At 38.1% G+C, this 26,647-nt stretch overlaps 1 protein-coding gene across 1 annotated transcript in view; it reads left to right on the top strand.

Moving 5' to 3' along the window:
• The window catches only part of LOC130927075 (ephrin type-A receptor 6-like), a 255,001-nt gene that overhangs the window by 166,695 nt on the left and 61,659 nt on the right, over nucleotides 1-26,647 (top strand). The gene's annotated exons all lie outside the window — the stretch shown is intronic.

Genomic DNA, 26,647 nt, shown 5'->3' with positions numbered 1-26,647 from the left:
CTCTCACGCCTCCTGTTTTGTTTACGCTTGTTTATGCTAGACCGCTATAACGACAGGCGGGGCTAAACAGCGGATTAAAAGACTAATTTCTCTTTTCCAAATTGTTGTACAGTGAGTCAAATAAGTATTTAGTCAACCACTAAATGTGTAAGTTCTCCCACTTGAAAATATTAAAGGCCTGTAATTGTCAACATGGGTAAACATCAACCATGAGAGACAGAATGTGGAAAAAAAAACAGAAAATCACATTGTTTGATTTTTAAAGAATTTGTTTGCAAATCATGGTGGAAAATAGGTATTTGGTCAATACCAAAAGTTCACTTCAATACTTTGTTATGTACCCTTTGTTTGCAATAACGGAGGCCAAACGTTTTCTGTAACTCTTCACAAGCTTTTCACACAAGCTTTTGTTGCTGGTATTTTGGCCCATTCCTCCATGCAGATGTTTTGGGGCTGTCGTTGGGCAACACGGACTTTCAACTCCTTCCACAGATTTTCTATGGGGTTGAGATCTGGAGACTGACTAGGCCACTCCAGGACCTTGAAATGCTTCTTACGAGACCACTCCTTTGTTGCCCTGGCTGTGTGTCTGGGATCATTGTCATGCTGAAAGACCCAGCCACGTCTCATCTCCTATGCCCTTGCTGATGGAAGGAGATTTTCACTCAAAATCTCTCGATACATGGACCCATTCATTCTTTCCTTTACACAGATCAGTCGTCCTGGTCCCTTTGCAGAAAAACAGCCCCAAAGCATGATGTTTCCACCCCTATGCTTCACAGTGGGTATGGTGTTCTTCGGATGCAATTCAGTATTCTTTCTCCTCCAAACACGAGAACCTGTGTTTCTACCAAAAAGTTCTATTTTGGTTTCATCTGACCATAACACATTTTCCCAGTCCTCTTCTGGATCATCCAAATGCTCTCTAGCGAACCGCAGATGGGCCTGGAGGTGTACTTCAGCAGAAGGACACGTCTGGCAGTGCAGGATTTGAGTCCCTGGCGGCACATTGTGTTACTGATAGTAGCCTTTGTTACTGTGGTCCCAGTAGGTCATTCACTAGGTCCCCCCGTGTGGTTCTGGGATTTTTGTTCATCGTTCATGTAATCATTTTGACGCCATGGGGTGAGATCTTGCATGGAGCCCCAGATCGAGGGAGATTATCAGTGGTCTTGTATGTCTTCCATTTTCTAATAATTGCTCCCAGAGTTGATTTCTTTACACCAAGCGTTTTACCTATTGCAGATTCAGTCTTCCCAGCCTGGTGCAGGTCTACAATTTTGTCTCTGGTGTCCTTCAACAGCTCTTTGGTCTTGGCCATCGTGGAATTTGGAGTGTGACTGACTGACTGAGGTTGTGAACAGGTGTTTTTTATACCGATTAAAACAGGTGCCATTAATACAGGTAACAAATGGAGCCTCGTTAGACCTCGTTAGAAGATGTTAGACCTCTTTGACAGCCAGAAATGTTGCTTGTTTGTAGGTGACCAAATACTTATTTTCCACTCTAATTTGGAAATAAATTCTTTAAAAATCAAACAATGTGATTTTCTGTTTTTTTTTTTCCACATTCTGTCTCTCATGGTTGAGGTTTACTCATGTTTACAATTACAGGCCTCTCTAAACTTTTCAAGTAGGAGAAGTTGCACAATTGGTGGTTGACTTAATACTTATTTGCCCCACTGTATGTAGTCGAATCTTCTCTAAATATGACTTTAATTCACATTATAATGCTATTCAATGTTTTGTTATGGTGTCACAGTCACTTTCAAGTGCTAAATAAGTAATGTTAAGTTGATTTATTTCTCTGACATATTATGCCGTGTTTTTAGTGTTATCCTGTCAGAAACATGGCATGATGATGAACAGTTTAGAAATCTACTGCCAGGCATGAAAAAAGTAACTAAGCAAAACATTCAGAGCCTTGCATTTTAGATATTCTGAGTACAGCAGTGAATAATGTTTTGGTTGGTGCAAATATGCGTTGATTCACTCTTTCAAAAGTCATGTGTGTTTTTTACACACATTTCAGCAAAGTAGCGCTTTCACAAACATTCACAAACACAAACATTATTATGTCATTTAAAACCATAGATCCTACATTACAAGTTAAGGAATTTTTTGGAGGGGGTAAGTGCCCCTACCATATCTTCAGGGAAAGGTTGGATATACAGTAAAAACATAGTCTGCTCTAGTGTTTGATGCACTTGTGAAAGTCCCTGTGGTTTAGCAGTGAGCAGTGAATGTTTTGTTTTTTGCAGTCTTTCCCCCCTTAGCTTAGACTGTTGCTGGGTTTCTTTTGAATAAATCCACACCTTAGCGTGTGACTCTCTGGGACAACAAATGACACAGAAAGCTCAGCACTCACATATAAGCAGCCACAGAACTAAAGATGCTCACTAGCTTTGGTGGGGGAATCTATGATTCTTTGAAGGTGTTCACCCTCAATGTGACCTTGCTCTCCGACAGGAACCCTATCCCACTTCATCTCTAGGGTGCTGTCCCCTGCTGCACTGTACATCTCTCTGCACCTGCAATCACGGCGGCCACCTTTGAAGCTGGACACAAAAACATGAAAGACAAAATAAAATGTGAGTGAAAAAGAAAAGGGAGGGTTAGACTCGGACTATTTTCAGAAAGAGTGTAGCAAGGGAAGGAATTGAAAATTACACTTACTATATGTGATGAAATGCTGGAGTATTTTTAATAATCAGAGCTGTTTAGACTTAGAGCAACCAATTAACCATTTTTGATGGAGAAAAACATGTAATAATCGGTCAATTTTCACATAACAATGCAAGATATAAGTAAGTATTTTACAACAAGTGACTTAAATGTGCGAGTGTGGTGAAACTCAACTCTTCTGCGATGAATGCAAATCTGCTTACTTCACCTCGGGTGGATTTTCTTCTTGTCTTAACTCTCCTTGTTGAGGTCAAGAGTTAATCCTCGGATTCTTGCTGAGCTCTGGTCTCATGTGGCATGCTATATTGTAACACCTCTGATAATATTTCATCTTTTGGAATTCTTTTTTCTTTTGATTTAAACTTTTTTTTATTTCACTTTAGGCCACTTTTGACAGAGGCACGAATTGTGCAACCTTCACATTTAAATTAAGAGCTTCAACAGCATTTCAACATGTTTGTAAACACTAAATGAAATGATATATTAATCCACTAAACAATTAATTACATTTTTAAAATCGTGCTATAACTGAATAAAAACACTGCAAAACAACATTAGACAGTTATAAAATTGATAAGTTACTTGCATATTACTGCATCTAATACTCTGATTCAAAGTGCTCCTTTATGGCAAAATGCTAATTTAACTAATTAGCATTTTAGTAATTAAAAGACATATTAAGCACTGCTCTGTGTAGACAACCCAGCACCTTTAATTGAGCGGTAATGCTGAGATAGTAACACTCACATATTTAAATAAATACAGTGCGGAGCAGAATTATTTTTACCCCTTGTGATTTGGTAATTTCACCCACTTAGAAAATAGGTTGAGGTCTGATATTTCATCATAGAAACATTTCTACTCATAAAGACATCATCTTTTAAAAAAAAAAAAATCCAGAAATCACATTGTATTATTTTTTTAAATAATGTATTTGTAATTTACCGTGGTTTGTAATTATTTGTGCTCGTGAGAATCAGCAATAAATATGAGAATGAAAGAGTTGTCAGTCAACCTTAAAGAAACTGTACCCTTACCCCATGAGTAATCACCCGCCCACCACTCGTCTGAGCTCAATATTATGACCTGTGCATCCCACAGTCAGTCACAATCCAACGGCAACCATGGGCAAGACCGGAGAGCTTTAGAAAAACACCAGAGATAAAAATGTTGAGCTCCACAAAGATGGAAAAAACTATGGGACAATTGAAAAGCAGCTTGGTGAGAATAAATCAACTGTTGCAGCAATTGATAGAAAATGGAAAAGGCTAAACATGACTGATAATCTACCTCGGACTGGGGCTCCATGTAAAATCTCTCCTTGTGGGGCATCACTCATGATGAGAAAAGTGAGGGCTCAGCCTAGGCAGGAGCTGGTCAATGACCTGAAGAGAACTGGATGCACAGTTTCAAAGGCTACTATCAGTAGAACACTAGAGTGCAATGGTTTAAAATCATGCATTACTCAGAAGGTTCCCATGTAGAAGCCAGTACATGTGAAGGCCCCTCTGAAATTTGCCAGGGACCATCTGAATGATGCAGAGGGGTCATGAGAGAAGGTCATGTGGTCAGATGAGACCAAAAGTAGTACATTATGGTGCACACTTTACTCGTTGTGTGTGGAGGAAAAAGAAGGGTGAGCACAATCCCAAGAACACCATCTCCACTGTGAAATATAGGGGTGGAAACCTCATGCTTTGGGGCTGCTTTTCGGCAAAGAGGATTGTATAAAGCAGAAGATAAATGGTGAAATGTATAGTCGGATTTTGACCCACAACCTCCTTCCCACAGTCAGAGACCTGAAGATGAGTTTTAGCTGGATCTTGACGATGACAATGATCTGAAGCACACAGCCAAGTTGACCAAAGAGTGGCTGCGTAAAAAGCATATCAAGGTTCTAGAGTGGCCTAGCCAGTCTCCAGACCTCAATCCAATAGAAAATCTTTGGATGGAGCTGAAACTTCGTGCTTCTCAACAACAGCCCTTAAACCTGACAGATCTAGAGAAGATTTGTGTGGAGAAATGGACCAAAAGCCCTTTTTCCATATGCGAAAACCTGGTGAAGAACTACAGAAAGCGTCTGACCTCTGCACTGATAGCAGTGATTTTCTCAGGGGTGCAAATACTTATGTGCCCCAGTAAATTACAAATACATTATTGAAAAATCATGCAAAGTGAGTTCCAGATTTTTTTAAAAAAAATTTAGATTATGTCTCTATAAGTGTAAATGCATCTATGATTGAAATTTCAGACCTCTACCTATTTTCTAAGCGGGTGAACTTGCAAAATGACAAATACTTGGGCTCCTCACTGTATATATCCTGTACATATAGACATAACTGCAGCAGTCTTAAACTGGACTTTTCCTTGGAGTTGCAACCTAAATCGTATTTGTCATTGCGGCATCATTGGTGATTACCATTGAACCTCAAGTGATATATAGCACCAATAAACTGAGCACAGGACAACACTGCTGCTGAATGGCACTATAAGAAAGTAAAGCTTGGCAAACGGACACCATATCCATCCATCATTCAGCACACTGATTACACAAACTGCATCATAAAACTCCAAATGTCACTATTTAACCTGAAACTACTACGCTATTGCACCATTACAAGAATTGCTTCACAAGTGGTTTTTATTGAGGCATGGAACACAAAACAGGAAATTTAGTTAGAATATAGTTGCTTTTACTGCTACCATACATCTTTTTTGATACCAAACCATCAAGCTACTGAGTAATATCCAGCCTTTCAGGTACAGTGGTCACTACTGTGGACAGCTATTCAAAAGATGATACCCAAGACATTTGACCCTTTATTGGGAAAAAAAACAACACAATAATAATTGCTAATACAGTGGTACCTCAACATATGATCGTTTCGACACACGATCTTTTCGACATTCGACGTCAAATTTGACTCATTTGCCATTTGCCATCTGTTTCTACACCCGACGACATGCTTGAAATACGACGATTTATGACAGCGCCGCAGTTTGTTTTCCCACAAGACGGACGCACGGCGGATTTTCTTGTGAGGGAAATCAACATGGGTTCCAAGAATGTTAGTGCAGGTGGTGAAAAAAGGAAAAAGGTGAGGCTTACCATTGAAATGAAGTTGGAAATGATAGAAAAATCTGAGCCTGGTCTGCACGTCCGGGAAATGGCTTGACAATACGGCCGTAGAATGTCTACGATCTCGACAGTCACCCTCTCAGCACCGTTTGCCAGCCTTGAAAAGTTAAAGTGACAATTATTATGATTGTGACATCGCCAAAAAATTTGCCAGCTTCGCCAGGTTTTAATCATTTATATCAGAACTTGTGCAACACCATATGCCTATTGTCCGCCGCAGCTGAACATGAAAAGTGAAAGTAAAAAGTCCTCTCTCTGTTACGTCTGCCACGCGGTGTGTTCAAGTACACCATGCAAAACACATCCGCCACATTAGAACAGGGTTTTTTTTTGTTTTTTTTTTGTTATTACTATTATTAATTTTTTTCAGATTTTTATTAATAATTTATTTGTTTTGCTCTGTGTAGTTGCGATTTGCAATAGTACCAGCAGTATTTATTAAGAATTTAGTGTAGTTTTTCGGGCTGTGGAACAAATTAATGGAATTATAATGTATTTTTTTGGGAAAAAAATCCTGCTCGACATACGAGCATTTCGACTTACAAACAAGGTCCTAGAACGAATTAACTTCGTATGTAGAGGTACCACTGTATTTCACTCATAGCATGCCACTGATGGCTCATGTTTTAATACTGACGGCGTTAAACCTCCAATCCATTGTGAAAATGTATTGGACATCTTGCACCCCAAATGCCACCCAATGAGGTCCATGAGTGCCATGTAAGTTTTTTTTTTTTTTTTTTCAATCATATTTCATGCATGAAAGATTTAAATCAAAGTTAGAACACGCAGTGCATCTTAGAATGCCAAATATAATTATAAAATGGTTTATATATTCTTCATATTAGCTCAGATAAAACCAACAGTTCCTGAAGTGTATTTTCAGACTGGGCGGCACTTGCATAGTGATGACAACAACATTCCTCACATATGGCCACATGACCTTTAGAACAGAAGTTGTGCCATCATAACTGATGTCAGTGCCACTGTAAACCGGTCCAGTCAGCAGATGTAATAGAGGCCTTATGTTGAAGGACATCAGAAACTACTGTGTTCAACAATGTAGGGGAAAAACACAATTTTTACATTTTAATAGATTAATTTAAAAAAAAACACACACACACAATGTGGGTATTTTAATAGATAAGATTCTGTGGGTCTTCATTGCCAATTCCTATTCAGTGACATGATCCAATTTTAATCTGTACATAAAATGTTACTGTGCTTACATTTACTGAACATCAGTCACAACCCATTTGTATGTAAGGCCAAAACTCAGGTAAACAACTATAGTCTGCCCCCGTTTTCTAAGAGAAACAACAATATCTGGAAACGACAATGCAGACGTGAACAATCGAGTGGAAAACTCTGTCACCTACGTGCTTGACAAAAGAGGCTGACGCAAATGTATTCCTCACTTTTTTTACACTATTGAAACACCCAAAAGCATCCAGTCTTGACTTGACATAATGCCACAAGCTTGCCAAGGAAAAAGTTAGTGCGGGAGTTATGTGACACTTCTTAGACAGTTGGCATTTCCTAGCAAATTAGTTTCTTCTCAACACTTAAAATGGGTTATGAATGCATAAAAACGACATGACAAACACCCATTGTATCAATTTGTGGACACAATACTGGACATAAGCTTGAACAACAAGATTTGTAACATCAACACCCTTGAGATATGATTGCTTCCATTTTGGGAAGACTTTTTAGATGTTGAAAACGATAGATGCCCAATTCATTTAAACTATGAGGACTGACTAAATGCTCATCTTTTACTGCCATTGATAGCAGCCCCTTGAAGGGCTGCTTCCAGTCAAAATTAATTGGACCAGTAGTGCCATCAACAGCGGCCAATGACTTAAGAGGACGGACACCAATTTCATCATGTGCATCTCAGCAGAACGAATCTTATATAATTAATTTTAAAAACTTAAATAAAAGCCAGTATTTCTCAGGAAGTGGCCGTCCAAAATGAATTGAATGGCCGCACTTCCTCGTGATGTCATAAATACTCACTTTCACATGCACCTTTGCTTCAATCAGTCAGTGTGTATGTGTGTGGCTATGTCACAAAATGGCTGCACTCATGAGCAGAGGCTTTTTTTTTGTTTGTTTGTTTGTTTGTTTGTTTGTTTGTTTGTTTGTTTGTTTGTTTGTTTGTTTGTTTAAAACATTATTTTCTTCATCTAAGCAATCCACCATTTGCTCACTTAAATACTTTGAGCAACTGTCATTGGCATGAAGGTCATTTATAGTAGTTGTTGTTGTCTCTCCTTAGAACACTTGCTAGGTCAGGGATCAGTAATATCAAAGGAGAGGGCATTCTGCTTAAACTGGGTGTCTGCATGGTTCATGAAGCCAAATGCAAGACTTTTTTTAAACCATAATGAATAAAATTTAAGACCCATTTCACATCGATACCGGCAAAAATCGTACAAAAGATTTGAAGGAAACTTGGAGGCCCGGAATTACTTGCAAAGTACATGAATTTATTCCCAGCTCTTTCACACTGTGATACAAAATGCATAACCTAACCAAAAACACTAGAACTTTTGCTTTTATTAACCAACATGTGAACCACAAATGGCATTTGCTTCCAGCATTTTATGACCACTTTGTGCTTTTCAGATTTGCATTGGGATTCCAATAGCTTGATACCTTGCACAAAATGTTGTATGCTTCATACGAGTTTCCCTCCACTAGATTCAACTATGCGCTGAACTGTACATTCTCAAGCCAGAAATCATTCAGTTTGCACTAACCCACGTACAGTAAGTAACTACTGTAAATCAGTTGTTTCAAGCACCCTCCATGATGACTATGCTAACTAAGCTGTCAACATGCAGCTGCGAGTGCACACCATACCTGCTTGTGTTCGATAAATTCTGACTGGGCAGCACCGGTAGTTCCGCTTTGTAGTTACGCAATAGCGTCATCAAAAATTTAAACATTTAAAAGCGAGACTGAAATCCATGCATGTTCTATATAAAAGTAACGTCAATAGATTTTTATGACCTTTCCAAATTGTATTTTAGACCTTCTATGAGCTTTTAGGAGAATTTTAGGCATTTTAAGGCCTTAAAATCAAACTACAGGTTGTCCTGGGCTTATGACGTACCCGATTTACATGATTTTGACTTTATGACGCCAGAGTCTCATCTGCCAGTTTTTCTCCAGTCGGTTTTTGTATGTTTTTTTTTTTTTTTTTTTGTCATGTAATAGTGTACGGTGTGTGTTTGAGCTCCATATTTTTCATAGACTAACAGCTGTCAAGTTCCCCAGTAAATGTTTGTTCCTCACTTGTTGTCTCACTAAGGTTAAACGAAAATTTAGATTAACTTTTTTTTCTCCGCGCATTGTTTTTGTTTTTGTACAATTCTTGGGACTATATGATTCATAATAATTTGTTTACAAGTTAAATTAAAATGGTTAAAAGTTTAATAGCAGTGAGCGAACACTCAATTAGGTTGCTTTCTGTTTTCTACTAAGAAAGTAGAGTGCGATGCAGCAAGCCATAATGTACCATGAGCAACTCAACCTCATCTAAGGCCCCTTTCACAGACACCGAAACACCGTTAAAATAGCGGGATTGAAACAGGCAGCCCTTGCATGTGAAAGCAATTTCCCAGGTCAGCTGACACGGCAATTAAGCGGACATTTCACTGGTCACGTCTTAGTATAATGTCCGGGAAAGTCCCAGGAGGAGGTACAGTATATGTGAAAACAAGAGTTAAATTCCTAGGTCACAGCATGATGGCTTATGAGATAAATATCATGGCGGGCCGATTGTCACTTCTTCTTTCTTCGCAGTAAGACGAAAAGCGTTAAACAGACATCGAAATTATCATTCTCATTATCATATTAACATAGCAAGCTGGAAATAGCTAAATTAACCTGAAAACATAAGAAATTAAATTTCTACTGGATTGTAGAGCCGAGGAAGAGAGTCCATCGTCCATGTTTGGAAATGTGTGGTTTATTTTGTTGCCGATGTTAGGGTCCACAACTACTGAAACAAGGTTGTATCTCAATGCAGAAAACAACAGATGGAGGCGTTCAAAGGTTTATAAAATACAGACAAAAACACAGGCGATCCTGGAAAAGCAGGACTAACACAATGGGTCGGTGACAGTTGGTCGACAGAGATCAATAATACTAACCTAAGCAGTAGGCAGAGAGCTCATAAGACAACAAAACAAATACACCCAAATACTAGCACAACATGGGGATTTCAAAACAAGGGCGGCAGAGGTGTCCAATGGCTCCCAGCAAGTCAATATCTCGGCACCCTTCTCTTGGATGGCCTGGGCTTAAATACAGTCTTAATGATATTGAATTGGCTACAGTTACGACTCCGGGAACGCTCCCACAAACAGCTCTGTAAAGAAACACAATTGTGACGACCAAAAATCACGTAATATCCGGGTTATAAAATCTCGCCAGCATCCCTCCCAGCACAAAGAGCCCCAGTGGGCAACATGGGACAAGTCTGTGAAAGTGTCCAACCCACGTCATTCCCAAGATATCTCTACATGCGTAAAAGCAATGACGCCAGTAAATCCCGTGTCACCTTACACGGGAATGTAGCGGGATTTGTTTGTGAAAAAGGCTTTAGTTGCTCAAATCAAGCTCTAAATAAGCGTCATAAGTCACATCAACTTACCTGCTTGTTCACTAGCAGGCAAAGTTTTCTACAGTGTGTCTGTGGTTTAAAAGTAAAACTACATTAAACATCAGTGAAACAAGAAGTCTTGTATCTCCACTTGTGAACAAGCCATACTCAGTGTACCCTTTTCACCATCCACCGGCATTGATGTTAAGTACAATATGTTTTGGGTTTTTTTTTATTTTATTTCATTAATATGATGTATAATACATGTTTTTGGATAGTTATTTTGAGGTTTAAGAGGTATTTAGGGGTACTTAAAGGATTGATTCCAATTTACACGAAAATTTGAGTTATGTCACCAGTGTAGGAACGGAACTGGTTCATAACCCGGGGACTTCCATATAGAATTTAAGACTTTTTAGATTTTTTTTAAGACCCCGTTGGAACTAATGAACCACATAAATGGGCGTCCACCACACTTTACAGCTGGTAAAGCCTCTATAGAGCAGGCGTTTAATCGTGTGCACTTTTCAGAAAAAACATTCACACTTAACACAAAGAGGTGTGGGTAATGAGCGTCCTAAGCTTTATTTCAGAAGCCGCATTTGTCACACATCTCTTCGTTCCACACAGGGCAGTAGGATTTGAAAAAGAAAGCTTAGATGTGAAATGGATTTACGGTGAGGATCTTCAGGTGGTGTTAGAATAAGAAGAGGGAACAGAAACAAAGATAAGAGAGAAGCAGAAAAAAAGGGGATGAAGAGGCAGAGAGAGAAGTAAGTTGTTTTTGCAGTAAACCAATTCATGACGAGTTAATCAGGTCAAAGGAAAATAAAGATTTCACACTTAATTGAAAGCAAACGGCAAAAATTTTGTCTATTAAAAATCATTTATTTTGTCGATCTTTTGGTTTTCTAACACAAAATCAGCTCTGCAGGCATAATCAGGGTATTTGGAATGAAAAGATGAAAGCTGTGATGTGGTGGCTAGTAGCTTACCTCGTAGATATTGAAGAAGAAAACGGAACAGAAAGTCATTAAAACATTTGTTTACCTTTTGTGCCCTTGGTTTACGGAGAAACTTTTGTTAAATGACTCTTAGACCTTTGCGGGAGTACACAGTTTTCACTTCTGTGTTTATTTCCATTTAGACACCTTATACATTATTTATTCTCACACGATTAAAGCATTAGAGTTTGCCGGTGGTCGCGGATCTGAATACATTCTCACGGAGAAAACGCATTACTTAGTTCTTGCATGTGTGTTTGGACATTAAATGGCCATCAATTCAGCGGTGTGTGCTTGTGCAACAGATGGATGACACGCATAACTCACGGAAACGCACACCGCATGCTTTGTGGGCAGTAAATCCCGACAGACTACACAGTCTTTTTAGCAGAAGGTTTCACAGTCAATGTGTCCTTGACTGTGACAGTCAACCTCTGCCGACTCACTCATCAGAAGCCACAGCACAACACTTTCTGAAATTATTATTTATATTGTCTAAGCTGGCTGCTTATAGTGGTGGGATGCAAAGTTAAAGGGTTTAAAATGTATCTAAAGGAAGCAGCAATTCAAGCGCTGATTCCAGGCAGTATATTGTATATTACTTATTTATCAGTTACTATGCATTTTTAATGATTTTATACATCCATTACAACAAACACGTGGCTAAAATGCATTTATAATTCACTGTGGCTACTGGATGAGATAATTGAGGAATCTGTGTTAGTGGAAATTCTTTGCTAATGGAGCTCACTTTGCACTGACCATAAACTTAATCACAACATGATTACGTTCAGGTTTGTTTATATCTGGACTAAATGACTTGTCATTGTGCTGTGTGTTAACCTTCAAGTGACCGAATGTGATCCCAGGCGTACATTTTTAGGAACAAGGCATTCCATTTTTCCATGTTTCAGATAGTTCAGCCATATACAGTGGTATGAAAAAGTATCTGAACCTTTTGGAATTTCTCACATTTTTGCATAAAATCACCATCAAATGTGATCTGATCTTTGTCAAAATTACACAGATGAAAAAAATACTGTCTGCTTTAACTAAAACCACCCAAACATTTATAGGTTTTCATATTTTAATGAGGAGAGTATGCAAACAATGACAGAAGGGGGATAATAAGTAAGTGAACCATCACTTTTAATATCTGGCAGATTGATCAAGACTAATCTTGGCCCATTCTTCTCCACAAAACTGCTGTAGTTCAGTCCGATTCCTGGGATGTCTGGCATAATCGCTGTCTTTAGGTCGTGCCACAGCATCTCAATGGGGTTCAAGTCCGGAACATGTATTTTGTTCTTCTGAAGCCATTATGAAGTTGATTTACTTCTGTGTTTTGGATCACTGTCTTGTTGCAGCATCCATCCTCTTTTTAGCTTCAACTGTCTGACGGACAGCCTCAGGTTTTCCTGCAAAACATCCTGATAAACTTATGAATTCTTTCTTCCATTAATGATTGCAAGTTGTCCAGGCCCTGAGGTAGCAAAACAACCAATAACAATATGAAAACCTATGAATGTTTGGGTGGATTTAGTTAAAGTATGCGCTGTTTTTTCATCTGTGTGGTTTTGTGACAAATATCAGATTACATTTGATGGTGATTTTATGCAGAAATGTGAGAAATTCCAAAAGGTTCAGTTACTTTTTCATTCTACTGTAATTCTTATTTTTGCCGCCTTTAATGGCAGTGAAACATGATCATTCATTGCAAGCTATCCCATTTCAAATAGAGTTGATGTCTAATGTTGTCAATGCACAGAAAGAGTTGAAAGATGTTTTCATTTTAAAAATACATGATTACACAAGGCTGAGATTTGTGTTAAAGTATTTGCAATTCATGTGTGTTTTACAACAGACCAGATTTTTCTAATTCAGTGCTTCTCAATTATTTTCTGTTACGTCCCCGTCACAATGACGTAAACGTTTCGCGCCCCCATACCCTAACTCTCTGCCGCCACTATAAATTATTATTATTATTATTATTATTGTTATTATTATACAATTTGTCTATAAAATTATTATAAGTACACTTCTGCATGATATTGTCCTTGTTAACATTAAAGAAAAAAAAGTAATATAGATCAACCTGCAATTAAGTCTAATAAAATTGTTTTGTTTGTAACAGAAAAGACTTAAAGCACATCAATTTGCCTGAATTTAAAAAAGTATATATATAAATTTATATAAAAATAAAGGTGTATTTTTTAACCAGTATATGATTTAAAAAAATAGAATTTAATAAAACCGATAATTAATAACAAATTCAAATTGATGAGCAACATTAACTCAGAGTACAACTGGCCAAAAAAACTAAAATGATCAAAACATTAAAAAATTATCATTGGACAGGCGGACAGTTTTTATTCTTGCAGCACTTTTATTGTACTGCATGACCAAGACGATATCTAATACTGCAGGCAGTATCAGCTCCTTTGCTATGGTGTTTTTTTTTTTTTTTTTTTTTTTTTTTTTTCACTGAGCAACTTGGTATGCGATCTTACATGATGCTAACAGTGCGGCCCGGCCGTTCGTTGCCATTAAATCGGGTTGCGGGTCTTACCAAATGCGCTAATGCCCTCCAGTGTCCAGTTTTATTGTTTTAAAATGGATTTTCAGCTTTGTGCTTTGGAGCTCAGTTGAATCAGAACCCAGAGATGTCTCTTATGAAAAAAAGAAACATAAAAGACGTATAAATATGTTTTTGTGACACTGAAACAATTAAAAATAGAACCTACTTATACGTTTTTGGGAGCAAATGAGTTAAGTGACGTCTTAATTGATTTGGCTTCAAGTTGTCCACTGCCAGCCTTTTTAGACACAGTGAGCATGCTGGTCATTCCTCATTTTCCACTGTATTGAAAGTCAAAACCAAACGCTACATACGCTTTGTCATATTTCCTCGTCTTAGCTTTTCATATCTCCAGTGCTCTATGCTGTGTGCTCGTTTGGTTCAAAAATACTGCGCAGACTCTAAAAATGAGACTGCCACTACCACCCACTGAGTGGATGTGCAATTACACTTTATTCTAGTACGGCCAAAAGTATATTTCCCGGGGTCACATGCATTTCAGAAGTGCACCAGGGTGCCATACCATTCAATGGAATTTAAAAAAGAAACACTGAGTTTTCAGAATGAGTGTTATAGCTGCTATTTTCTTTGTTCCAATTAGAATGAAGCATTTTGGATGACTTTTTGGTTTGGATGACTTTATGTAAGTCATAGAACTACATCATGATTCGTTAAGTCTAGGGATGTCCCGATCGCATATTTTTGTGCCTGATTTTGAGAGTCAAGAGTCAAGATCTGATACAAAAAAAGTTTTTTGTCCCATTTGAACAAAGGTTCCAAACATGTTACAGTACTGTACTGTTAACAATACTTCATCTTCTGCTTTTTCAGGGAGTATTGCAGAGTGTAAAACGTATATATTTTTGTTTAATTTGGCAATGCCATATTATTTGTGGATTATTTTATTACTTTTTAGCAAAAATAAATAAATAAATATTAAAAACCAGATCCATTTCGCCCAATTCCGATCCTCTGAACAATGGTGCGATCAGCCTGTGATCATGTAATCGGATAGGGGAAATCCCTAGTTATATCGTAGGTAAATTGTCTTTTGATGAACGTGTTTTTTGCACTGAGCAACTTGCTATGCCACCTTACATGATGCTAACAGTGCTCGTTGGTTTACTGATGTAGCACTCACAGAGCAGGAAATTTTTGGGCCATATTCAGCACGTTTTTGCTGAAGAAAATCAAGCGGCTTATCAATGTGATTGAGGTCTAATGTCTTTAAGTGACGTCCTAATTGATTTGGCTTCAAGCTGTCCACTGTCAACATTTTTAGACACCGTAAGCATGCTGGACATTCTTCGTTTCCGACTATATTGAAAGTGAAGCAAACACTATACACACTTTGTTATATTTCCTCGTCTTAGCTTTCGGGAGACATCTCCGATATCCTGTCAAATTGTTTTTTTCATGGTGTTGCTGAAGGGTTTTTCAATGCACTTCATATCTCCTGCTCTTTGCTGTGTGCTCTTTTTTGGGTAAAAATACTACACATACTCCGAAAATGAGAGTGCCACTGCCACCCACAGGCGTTTTTTGCCTGGGCAATGTGGGCGACCGCCCAGGGTGCAATCTATTTGGGAGTGCACAAGCGCCCTCGAGAAAAAAAAAATCGTGCCGTGCCGGACTAATAAATTATATTTTACAAAAAAAAAAGAGAGCAGGCTCTCTGTATTGCGCTTTTGCTTGTGCATGCACGCACATGAACGTGTGGCGCCGCCCGCTTTTTCTTCTTGTCCTCCCGCTGTAGCACTTGCGCACGGCCGAGGCACCGCCCTCGTTTTCATTTTCTCCTGTTCTGGCGCCTTGCGCGTGTACACAACTCTACAACTCCTCATCCTCGTGGTACTTCTTTTTCAATATGGAGCAGCAAGAAGTTAAAAACTGAAGACGGTGAATGGAAGAGGCAAGAATGCACCAGTAGGAGTGAGGTGTGGAAAGAATTTCAATTGATCGTGGAAGATGCAACTAAAAACTGTGTCGGCTTCGTCGAATGCAACAAATATATACCCAAAACTTTCCAAATTGGCAAGAAAAAGTGTTGTGCATCCCTGCAAGCACCAACCGCAGCAGCTGCGAGAGAGTTTTCAGCGCTGCAGGCCGCACAATAGATCAGTGGAGAACGTCACTGAAACCTGCCAGTGGACGCAATCTTATTCCTGCACGACGACGACCAGAAAATATAAACAGTGTAAGTAAGCCATAATATCCTGCTGTTCAAATTGCCATTTTTAGCCCGAGCCGGTATATTTATTTCCCTTATTTCACAGGAATAAAGAGCAGGACATGAGGCCACAAGTTGCAGACTGCAGTCAAGGCCAGCCCGCAGTTTAAAAGCTTTTATTTCATTTATATTTTTTTTAATAATTTATTTTTGGTATCGTTGTCATTACAATAAAGAATGTTATTTCAAAGCATTTGTAGTTTTTTTTTTTTTTTTTTTTTTTTTTTGCTGCTGTTCCCTCTCGTCAGAGAGGCGCGTCCATGTGAGAACAATATCCCACACACTCAGAAATATATTTAACAAACTTTCCCAGTGTTATTTCGTTGTATAAATGCTTTTATAATTCTCATAAAAATATGTAGACTATTTAGATATTGAGTAAACTTGCATTTTTTTTCTGACAACTGTGAATTCGTTACGAAAGACACTTATTTATGCACACAAAGGCAACGCAAATGTGATCCTTTTGAATCTTCACCTCTGTATGTCTGCAAAACCGCATTTTTTTTTTAAATATTAAACTTTCCCAGCGTTATTTCGTTGTGTAAATGTTTTTATAATGATATAAAAATATGTAGACTATTTAAACATTAAGAAAACTTGCGTTTTTTTCTGCCAACTCGAAGAAATGAAAATAAATTGATGCGGGTTTTTTTTTCGCGTCACTGCAACAAATTAAAAAAATTAAAAATCGGGTTTTTTCGGGCTCGGGCCTGGAAATCTAGTTATTTGATCGGGTTCGGGCCGGGTCGGGCCTCAATACCACCGGGCCGTGTCGGGTCGGGCTGGATTTTTTAGGCCCGAACTAGGCTCTAGTCAGAAGAAAAGGCAGGAGGAGACAGGAGGGGGATCAGCTGCTCGCAACTGAGTGAGTGAGCAGGACGAGTCTCACTCACTCTCAGAGGAAAAGCAAGGAGGGGGGCGGGGGATAGACTATTTTAATAAAATAACGTAAAAAACGTAACACATTCTTGTGTTTGATGTCGGGGGGGGGGGGTAGTTTGGATGTCGGGGGGGGCTGATGGGGTGGTTCGCCCAGGGCGCGAAAGTAGCCAGGACCGCCACTGCTGCCACCAATTGAGTGGACGTGCAATTACATTTTATTCTAGTGCAGCAAAAAAGTATGTTCCCCGAGGTCACATGCAGACCCCCCAGCATCGCTTTGCACCAGCTTATTGGAGAAATTCCATACCTTCTTACAAAAGATGATAGTCAAATACAGTGCCCTCCATAATTATTGGCACCCCTGAAAAAGATGTGTTTTTTAGCTTCTAATAATGTTTTTTAATTCAAATAATATGGGACCTTAATAGAAAAAAAGAAAAAAATCCAACCTTCAATACAAGTGCCTTCATTCAGTGGGGAAAAAATCTCACATAAAGAAAAAAGTATTTGACATCAAATAATGTGTGTCACAATTATTAGCACCCCTGGTGTTAATGCTTTGTACAACCCCCTTTTGCCAACAAAACAAGGTCTGCGGACTGAGATGGTCATGGGAGGAGCTTGTTTTTGTGTCTGGTGTCTGGTCTCAGTTGAAGCCTGGGACCGTGTGTATTTTTGAGTGAGACCGAGATTGAGCTTTTTGCCAACAAACACTCTAAGTGGGTCCGGCGTGCCACGAACGATGTGCATGCTGAAAAGCACCTCATACCCACTGTGAAGTTTGGGGGTGGGTCAGTGATGCTGTGGGGATGTTTTGCTTCCAACGGCCCTAGGAACCTTGTTAGGGTGCATGGCATCATAAATGCTTTGAAATACCAGGATTTTAAATCAAAATCTTTTGCCCTCTGCCCGAAAGCTGAAGATGGGTCGTCACTGGGTCTTTCAGCAAGACAATGACCCTAAACATATGGCCAAATCTACGCAGAAACGGTTCACCAGACACAAAATCAAGCTCCTCCCTTGGCCATCTCAGTCCCCAGACCTTGTTTTGTTGGCAAAAGGGGGTTTTACAAAGTATTAACACCAGGGTTGCTGATAATTGTGACACACATTATTTGGTGTCAAATATTTTTTTCTTTATGTGGGATTTTTTCCCCACTGAATTAATGCACTTGTATTGAAGTTTGGATTTTTCTCTTTTTTTCCATTAAGGTCCCATATTATTTGAATTTAAAAAATATATATTAGAAGCTAAAAACACATCTTTTTCAGGGGTGCCAATAATTATGGAGGGCACTGTATATTATAGAGTGATATAAACATGAATCATGAAGCAATTGTTTAGAAATGTTCCTATATAATGTCGTCAGGTTCAAAATGGACCGAACTTAGTCATATTAGTCGCTGAAATACGCTTGAGGGCTCAGTATAATAAATTACTTGAAAGTGTGAATATGAGGAAACCTCAATGAAAATAAACATTTATCATTATTGTGTACATTTGTAGTTGCTGCTTTTGTTCAGTATTTTTTTTTAATCCCAACATTTTCTAAACTCCTGTTTCCATGCCAGAAGAAGAATAAAGATCAACTGGATAGAGGTAATTGTTAACATGTTCAATAAAATGTGTAATTAATTTACTTTGTAACTGCTGAAACAGTGGAAGTGAGAAGCGGGTTGGTGGCATTGATAAAGAGGGAAGTAATATGACTTGATGCAAGATAAGTAATTAAAATGAATGCCTGAGTAAGAAAGACAGCCCTTTTTGTGATGGAAGAATGAAAATCAAGGGTTTATTAACAAAGTGGATTTTACTTTAGAATAGTAATATTTTTTTGTGTGATTTTCAACACAAAAAGTCATCAGAATCAAAAAGATTCGTTACGTTATTTACTATATTTTACTGATATGGAATCGAGGAAGGTAGTGGCTGAGAAGAATGAAATGTGAGGTCCAGACTATGAATCACTGGTGTGGAACAACGACTTGTCCATGTTGACAGGAAGTGAAAGGTGCATCCCTTTCCCAAAGCAGCTTATCTTTTGATCCCATGGGGGGCACTGTGCCTCTATATGTGAAGTGGGCTGTCTAGCGTCCAGTACTCTTTTTTTTTTTTTTTTCCTCCCCTGCAGGTGAGCTCAGGGCAATTTGTCTGATTGCTCGGTATAAATGGACATAATGAAATTAAGTGTTTTAATTTTGTAATAACACAGTACCTGTTAGCTCTTGTTGTCTGTATCACTTTAACTACCCACCCTCTCCTCTCCAAAAAAAGGGGAAACTGTCTGAACTCAAGGGAAATGAATGTGCCAACTTAACACATAGAAAAGATGTGAAGAGATGCGAAGAACGAGATGAAGGATGATAATTGGGTTCATCACCTTCTGGAGATTATTGGATGTGATGAATTCTGTGGAGATGCAAATGGACTCCTATGTTTCTCTATTAGGAGATGAATTTTTGCCAAGAGATGCTGAACTTAAAATGTACCTATTTTTCATAACATGAACTGTGTTGCTTCTTGGGGAAGGAAGTCATTTAAAATAAATTGACACTAACCTGAAACGGAATTAAATTTAAGAACAGAGCGCTGTAATTTTGCATTCCCTCCAACTTGACTTGAACAGAATGTGTTTGACCTTAGCGATTCCACTGTAATACTAATAAGCTTAAATTCTGTTCCTATTACCATCGCAGTGTTAAGATTTAAAACATCTCTATGAATGTGTAATTTTCCTTTTGATGTAATAGCTCAAAACTAAACAAATAAATGCAGACCATTCTAATGAAAAAGCAGTAAGACAACAGCGAGGGAAATCATCACACCTACACAGCTGAATAACTCTATAATATCTGTAATTATTTGTTAGATTAATTCCAGGCCCAAAACCGTTACAGATTGAAAATTTGTAGCTTCCAATTATTGTTGGAATACTTCCAAACAGCTGTACGATTAATTTTAATATTTAAGCAGAAAGGCACACATGCAGAAGAAGTTGTTTGTCCTTGAGCAACTTAACAGATGTTAGACAAGGACACAGTAAATAGGACACACAATAAGAATTGCGATGAAACACTGAATGAGGCATAACGTTACACCCTGGGACCCCAATGCTGCATTCAGAAATTAGGATTCAATAATGCAAGAGGCAATATGAAAGATATTGGTTCCAAGACCCAAGCTAATAATCTAATAAACTACACGGTAAAAAACATGTCCACGACCTTAGTGAAGCTAATGACGCATGAAGTGCTCATGTTTTAAGAGGAAACGTAACTGTAAGCCATAAAAGTGGAGATGGTGTTAGCATACAAATCCCACAATGCACTTGTGTCTACTCATTACATGAATCTGGACATCGGCCAAGTGCGTTATTTTACATCTGGTGGCTGAAATGGAAAACATCACGCTCTTATGTATGTGATATGTGGTGGCCGAAGAATGTCATTGCATGTAATTGTCTTTCCTATAAATGAATTTAAAGGGGAAACATTTTTGACATAAGGCTTAATCTTTGAGTTAGCGGGAGTTTGATTAGTCGGTGGAGTTGATTTCAACAAATTCCGTGCAGTTTGTCAGTTATTTGTTAGTTTAAGGGCTCCGGAGTAGCTAAGCTAGCGCGAATCAATGGTGCCTGCTTAACATACTAATAAAAAACAACATATGCACGCATGAGAATCACCACTGACTAGGGTTGGAAATCATTTGAATTTGAACGGTTGCGGTTTCGCTTCCAGTTCCAAATGACTCTCGATTACGATTCTTTTAATAGGCAGGTTAAAAAAGTTGCACAGTTTATATTAATTTCTTAATTTCTCGATTATTTTTTAAATGAATATACGAACGTTCAATTTACTATGAATTTCTCACAGAGCTATTTTTTTGTCTTTGAACTTGAACATGATGTTTCTTTCCACAGGAGTGCACTTTCACAAAGATGTTTATTTTTCAAACGCTCACGGGGAAAACATTTACAGATATTCTTTTGCCTATGTTTTAGTGTGTCTTATGCTCCAGGCATTTTTACATGTTATTGAGCTCCCAGTAATGAGCTAACCTGGTGCAGAATATCAAACAAACAAACATAATAAAAAACAACTTTTAAAACCAGTCAAGATAAGCAGTGGGTACAGCATAAAATCAGAAACTGTTTTTGTTGAGCAAAATGATCATATATGACTTCTCAGGCAGAAAGCGTGAGCGTTACAGACAGATGGTGTCTCATGCAGTGGAGAATACACGTTCACTGGGTGTAGATGAAGCTTGAATGCATAAATATGAAAAAGCCAAAAAAAGTATACATACAAAATATTACATAGGGGTAAGGTTGCCGTGAGCCTCTACGCATTTCACATACCTTAGCTGGGAGCTATGACGAAGCATTAGTATAAATTCTTCTGTTGATTGTAATCTGATGTAGATGAGGCAAAATAATGAGGGTTTCCATATTTGTAAAACCGATTTTAAAAAACAAGATGCTTTTAATACTGTTGATGTTAACGGAGGCGGTAACACACTACATAAAGAACATTAGCCCAACGTAATAATATGACTTATTCTTGTACTATTCCATCCATCCATCCATCCATCCATCCATCCATCCATCCATCCATCATCTACCGCTTAATCCGGGGTCAGGTCGCGGGGGCAGCAGAAGACAGACATAATTTATTGTTTTACTTTCCTTTTTCTGACCAGTTAGAGGACCGGCACAGCGTGTCAAATATGCGGCACTCAACGATGCACTACTCGGCACTTGTATTCCATGAAGCCGGAGGTGTTTAATCATATTGGTCTTGCAGCAATCTTTGCATGATATAGCTGTGTTGCAACTGTTGCACTGAGCTGACTGGTCATTTTTCCTTGTGAAGTTGAGCCAAACTTTTGAGCGCCACCAAACCATGTCCATTGTTGAAATCAAGTTGCAATGCATAAAACCACCTTTCCTGTGGCTTCTTTTGCTTGGTGTTTGCCAGCTATTTTCCCGATTGGCGGTCAGGATTCCGGGTAAATCAGAGTTTTAGTCCCAGATCCCATCGATGCTAGAAGCTCGATGCCCAACCCTATTGATGTCCCATGCAATCAAAAGTGTTGGCTATGTTTTCAGGATAAAGTTATTAAAATTTACCATTTCATGTCAATAATTGTAGTATGAACAGCACAATTTGTAATCCAGCAGCTCTACAGGGAACAGACTGTCTAGGCAAGCAGGGCACAGTTATATCTCAGAAGTGGCCGACGCACTCCTCTCTATTGTGGTCGCTTTACGCATCTAAAAAATTTTTCCTGCAGAATGAAATGAATTACGGCAGTTTGGTGTGACATTGTTTTGACCGTATGGATATTTCGGACAATGATCTGCATTTTGAATTCATTTGACTTTGTTAGATCTGTTTATATTGTTTTTTTGTTGGCATGCTAAGGAAGCACCATTGACTCGCGCTAGTATAGCCACTCCGGACACATGTAGTTCTTGAAAGATAAATGTTATTATGAGTTAAAATAATTTCATAATGAAACCCCTCTTGATTTTATTTTTTTATGCAATTTGTAAAATAAGTTTAACTAGTATGTCGCCATTGTTGTTGACGTTGCAGAGCGGTGACGTCACATGGTTACACTGCCGGCCAGGGAAAATACAACAAAAATAATCTTCATATCTCTCAAAAAATAATGTCCACAAAAAGAAAAGTGCTTCAATCTGTATTAATGAGGCCCTATTCTCACACAGTTAAACAACAATGCAGAGAAATGGCATTCACAAATTCACAATCAAATAGATACGCAAAATACATATAAAACTTGGGTCAAACTCTATTTAAACATCTTAGCAACTCGTTTAGCTCAATAAATGCACTGGATGGCAATATTTAGTCACAATATACAAACTATGATGCTGGGAGCCATTATCAGGAGTCTTGTTTGTTATCAAATGAATCTAAATCACAATGGACCCGCACTAAACAGGAAACTAGGCATCAGTTGAGGGACAAAACGCACTCATTGGCTTGATTTCTTATTAATTTAAAGCATGCCATGACACCTTGTGGTGTATTTAAATCACTACCTTACATAGTAGTTAAAGAGTGACACTGGGAAGTACGGCAGCATGACCATGTGACGTCACCGCTCTGCGACGTCAACAACAATGGCGAGCTACTAGTTTATTTTTTTTATTGAACATTTTACAAATTTGAATAAAACGAAAAAATTAAGAGGAGTTTTAATATTAAGTTATTATAACTCGTTCTAACATTAATCTTTTAAGAACTACATGTCTTTCTATCCATGGTACTCTTTAAACATTGAGCATTACCTGTTTAACAAGACTGTTTTTAGCAGCCCATACTACAATAGTAATTCTTCAAAAAAAAAAAAAAAAAAAGTTTTAACCTTTTTTCCCCCACACTACTTAATTCTAATTTCATTGATAAAAAAAAATTAAAATGAAGCAGCATTTTACAACAATAAAATAACAAGCTTTAAGGAAACTGATCAATTTATTTTCTGGAGAAAACTGCTATATTAGTGCTCTGCTTTTTTAAATTTTTTTATTTTTTTTTTTTATTTATTTTTTTTTTTTTTAACGCATCTTAATACCGTTTAACGCTATAACAGTTGGAATGTGAGCTTGCACAGCATGGATTCACTCACAAAGAAAAGACAAGAAGGATGCCATCATCAAAGTACTAAAGAAAGGCAGACATTACAATAATGAACATTGTTGGAGGTTGCAAGAGTATGAAAATACCCAACAAGGCTTATACTCTATGTTCATATTAATAACTATAAATATCCGTGACCAAAGACCAACAGGCTAATTAGCTAATGTTGCAATTGGTGGCCAAGATATTTTTTTTAGATCGAACGATCACTGATCTACCAAAAATGTTTTAAAAACTTAGGATCGCACAGCCAATCGATGATGCATCTTCATTTAAAGCCCTTAGTTTTGAGCAACATTTTGGGGACCTCAGCCCACTCATCTGACATTAGTGGCCCCTGAGGTTGCAAATGTTAATGGGAAAGGCCTAAAATTCTCAAAAAATACTTTTACATCTTGTAGAAAGACTTTCTATAAAGTAGCTGTTGTCACTCTAAAAGGTGAAGGTACTGTATTATGCAGGCCTACATGCAACAATTTAAGTGAAGAGATAGGCCAGTTCATTTGTAGATTATCTAAAATAGGTCAGAAATTGTACTCTATGTACTATAATTGTCTGGATTAAAAAACAGAGTTAGCTGTCCTAAAGATGTTACAAGCAAATATTGAATGTGTCCAGATTAAGTTACAGACATCTAGTTTGGTACAGACACAGAAATATATATTTTAAACACTCAATTTAAGCTTGAATGCCATTCCTTTCTCATTTTGGCAGAACATTTTCATCCCACAAACACTTCCTACAAGTGCTTGTGGGAACAGAAAAAAAGCTACAGTTAGTAAAATAGATGTAAAGGCAATGGGGGAAAAAATGTGTCTTTGTGTGAGTGAGTGATGGTGCACGCATCAATATGACTGTTTTCAGTGCTGCGCGTCTCAGCCAGCTGATTCTCACCCATCTGAGATCCCGAGTGAGGATTATAAAACCAATCAGCAGACAGTGATTGCTGCAGCTAGTCTGTGATTGGATCAGAACCCGACTTCTGCCGACGGTGCTGGAGGGGAGTGAGGGAGAAAGGATGCAGGGAAGAAAAGCTTGATAGCCCTGAAATGCAAAGGTTTAATAGAAGAGAAGCAGACCAGACCCAGACATAACAGGAGATCAAGAACTCCAATATTTCTCATCAGCCTCACTTTTCATTTTATTAGTGTTAGTTTTCCAAAAGTGGGTCACAGACCCATTGTGAATGTGCCATGGATGGAAAGTCAATTAAAAAAAAACTCCATGTGCCTGTGGCTTTTCTGTAGAAGATTTTAGTTTGCTTATATTAAAAAAATTCCCCTCCATTATCTGACTTTAGTATATTACTGGCTATTGTCGTATTGCTTTGAAATGTTTGCCCTTAAACGCTGAAGTTTATCTGAAAGATCAAACTGTCAAGCCATAATTATTTTTTCTTAGTTTCCCAGTTATATGCTCTTAAAAGCACTTTGCTTTGGCATTTGTATCTCTTTGGGTTTAAACAGGTGATATAAATTGAATGAAGCACTGCTCTTCGAAGATAATAAGGGCCTATCCTTGTAACAAATAGCAAACACCCACTTTAAAAAGGTTTTTAATTGCCTACAAATAGTTTTCTCATGACACCAGGCTGTAGGCATATATATTTTTGTTCAGTGCTTCAGTGTTTGAACTGATAAATTTGGCATACAACCTAATAAATAGAGCAGAGCATCATTTGAATTTGAACGGTTTTGATTTTGATTCCAGGTTTCAATTCCGGTTCCAAAAAATTCTTGATTTCGATTCTTTTAGTAGGCAGGGTCAAAAAAATTGCATAGTTTATATTAATTTCTTAACATCTCGATTATTTTTTTGAAATTATACTGTATGAACTTTCAGTTAACTTTGCTATGAATTTCTCACAAGGCTATTTTTAACTTAACATTTACACATATTCTTTTGCCTATGTTTTAGAGTGTCCTATGCTGCATGCATTTATTGTATTGCAACATTTGTTTCAGGCTAGGAATGGGCAAACTATTCCACAAAGGGCTGCTGTGGGTGCGGGTTTTTGCTGCAACCCATCAAGAGGACACCTTTTCACCAATCTGGTGTGTTATAAGTGCAATCAGTTGATTGCAGTCAGGTGCTTCTTGTTTCCATTGAAACCTCATTGGTTAAAAGCTCTGTGCTGGATCAGTTGGAACAAAAACCAGGACCCACTGCGGCCCTCGATGACCAGTTTGCCCACCCCTGTTTTAGGTGGTATTTCTGAAAGTTGATGTCAGGCGGGGAGTGTTCTGTCCCTTGATCTTAAATTGACTACTTTTTAAGTTCGATTTCTTTCTAAACTGATATATTGTTCATCAGTCCACAAGATGTCACTATTGTAACTCTGGACTCTATTTTTTTGTTTGTTTGTTTTTTGTTTTTTTTTTTGCTTTGTATGCTTGGCTTCCCCTAGTGGTGACTTACTGGAAGCAGCAGGCAAAAAGAATATTACTTTAGTTGGAAAAGAATCCTTGAGGTGTACAGACACTACACACCTCCTCTGCACTACACATCATTTGGCACTCTTGATTAAACAAAATCTGTAAGTTTGCACGTTTTAACAGAGGGTCTGATATCATTTCGGTGTGCTTATTCTGTTACTTTGTTGTCATTTATGTCAAGCGAAGCAACACGTTTTTGTGCTAAGCTAAATTAGCCACTTCCTTTGATTTGCTCATAACGGAGCTAGTCTTCATCTGGCTTCTCCTTCTTAGTGTTCGGCAGCTATTTTTTCCAGTCGGCTGTCAGGGATTGAAACTTGGAATCTTAATTTTAAAATTTTGAACGGTTCCAGGAGAACCAGAGTGATAGTCCAGGAACCCATCGATGCTTGATGCCCAACCCTACTC

This window comes from Corythoichthys intestinalis, chromosome 12 (genome assembly GCF_030265065.1).
Source record: "Corythoichthys intestinalis isolate RoL2023-P3 chromosome 12, ASM3026506v1, whole genome shotgun sequence".
In the NCBI taxonomy this organism is placed as follows: Eukaryota; Metazoa; Chordata; class Actinopteri; order Syngnathiformes; family Syngnathidae; genus Corythoichthys; species Corythoichthys intestinalis.
Note: the sequence above shows the minus strand (reverse complement) of the source record. Positions and strands in the feature narration are given on the sequence as shown.